The sequence below is a fragment of the Orycteropus afer genome, unplaced genomic scaffold, assembly GCF_000298275.1.
Source record: "Orycteropus afer afer isolate SDZICR_OR568_19922 unplaced genomic scaffold, OryAfe1.0 scaffold00119, whole genome shotgun sequence".
In the NCBI taxonomy this organism is placed as follows: Eukaryota; Metazoa; Chordata; class Mammalia; order Tubulidentata; family Orycteropodidae; genus Orycteropus; species Orycteropus afer.
In genome coordinates, this window is record NW_006921706.1 from 177,460 (window position 1) to 179,606 (window position 2,147).

Sequence of the window (2,147 nt, forward strand, 5' to 3'; positions counted from 1 at the left end):
CAGGTTCGACTCATAGTGACCTCTCCTTGGGTTTCTGAGGTGGTATCACTATGGAAATACATTGCCCAATCTTCCTTCTGAGAAGTGGCTGGTGGGTTGGAACCACTAGCCTTCTGGTTAGCAGTCAAATGCCTCAGGCACTACACCACCAGTGCTCCTATGACTTGGGTTAGGTGCACCTTAGTCTTCAAGGAGACGTCTTTGCTCTTCATCATTTGAAAGAGGTCTTTTGCAGCAGTACAAAAGATCCAAGGCAATAAATCATCTGATGTCTTGACTGCTGCTTCCATTGGTATCCATTGTACAACCAACTAATAGGATGAAAACTTCAATCTTTTCACCATTTATTGTGGCACTGTTTATTGGACCATTTGGGCAGATTTTTGTTTTCTTTATATTGAGGTGTAATCCATACTGCAAACTTTAGTCTTTAATCCTCATCAGTAAGTGCTTCAATTCATCCTCACTTTCAGAAAGCAAAGTTGTGTGATCTGTGTATCAGAGGTTGTTAATGAGTCTTCCTCCAATCCTGATGCCATGTTCTTCTTCATATAATCTAGCTTCTCAGATTATTTGCTCAGTATACAGATTGAGTAAGTATGGTGAAAGAATACAACCCTGACGCACTCCCTTCTTGATTTTAAACCATGCAATATCCCCTTGTTCTCTTAGAATGACAGCCTCCTGATCTATGTACAGGTTCCGGATGAGTACGAACAAGTGTTCTGGAATTCCCATTCTTCTCAATGTTATCCATAATTCGTTGTGATCCACACAATCAAATGCTTTTGCATAGTCTATAAAACATAAGTAAACATCTTTCTGGTATTCTTTGCTATCAGCTAAGATCCATCTGACATCAGCAATGACATCCCTCATTCCACATCCTTTTTTCTATCCATCTTGCATCTCTGGAAGTTCTCTGTCAACATACTACTGCAACCATTTTTCACTATCTTCAGTAAGATTTTACTTGTATGGGATATTAATGATAGTGTTCCATAATTTCCACATTCTGTGGTATCACCTTTCTTTGGAATGGGAACAATTGTGGATTCTTCCAGTCAGTTGGCCAGGTAGCTGTCTTCCAAATCTTTTGGTACAGCCAAGTAAATTTCTCCAGAGCAGCATCCATTTGTTAAAACATCTCAATGGGTATTCTGCCAATTCCTGGAGCCTTGCTCTTCACCAACTCTTTCAGTACAGACTTGACTTCTTCCTTCAATACCATTAGTTGTTGATCATAAGGTACCTCTTAAAATGGATGGACATCAACCAGGTCATTTTGGTACAATGACTCTGTGTATTCCTTTCATCTTCTTTTGATGTTTTCTGCATCATTCAATATTTTTCCTATAGAATCTTTCAATATTGCAACTCTAAGCTTAAATTTTTTCTTCAGCTTTTTCAGCTTGAGAAATGCCAAGTGTGTTCCCATTTGGTTTTCTAACTCCAGGTCATTGCACCTTTCATTATGATAATTGCCTTTGTCTTCTCAAGCTGCTCTTTGAAATCTTCTATTCAGTTCTTCTATCTGGTCATTTCTTCTATTTGCTTTAGCTACTCTCCATTTAAGGGCAAGTTTCAGAGTCTCTTCTGACACCCATTTTGGTTTGTTCTTCATTCTTATCTTTTAAATGACCTCTTGCTTGTTTCATGGATGATGTTCTTGATGTCATTCCACAATTCCTCTGGTTTTTGGTCATTGGTGTTCAATGCATCAAATCTATGTTTTAGATGGTCTCTAAATTCAAGGGGTATATTTTCAAGGTCATATTTTGGCTCTCATGGACTTGTTTTAATTGTCTTCAACTTCAAGTTGATCTTGAATATGAGCATTTGATGGTCTGTTACACAATCAGCTCCTGGCCTTGTTTCAGCTGAAGGTACTGAACTTATCCACTACCTCTTGCCACAGATGTAGTCAATCTGATTCCTATGTATCCTATCTGGTGAATTTCATGTGTGTAGCTGCCGTTGTCTTGTTAAAAAGAGATATTTGCAATGAATAAATTGTTGGTCCTGTAAAATTCTATCATGAGATCTCCAACGTTATTTCTGTCACCAAGGCCAAATTTTCCAACTAGCAGTGACTCTTGTTTGTTTCCAACTTTTGCATTCCAATCACCAGTGATAATCAACACATC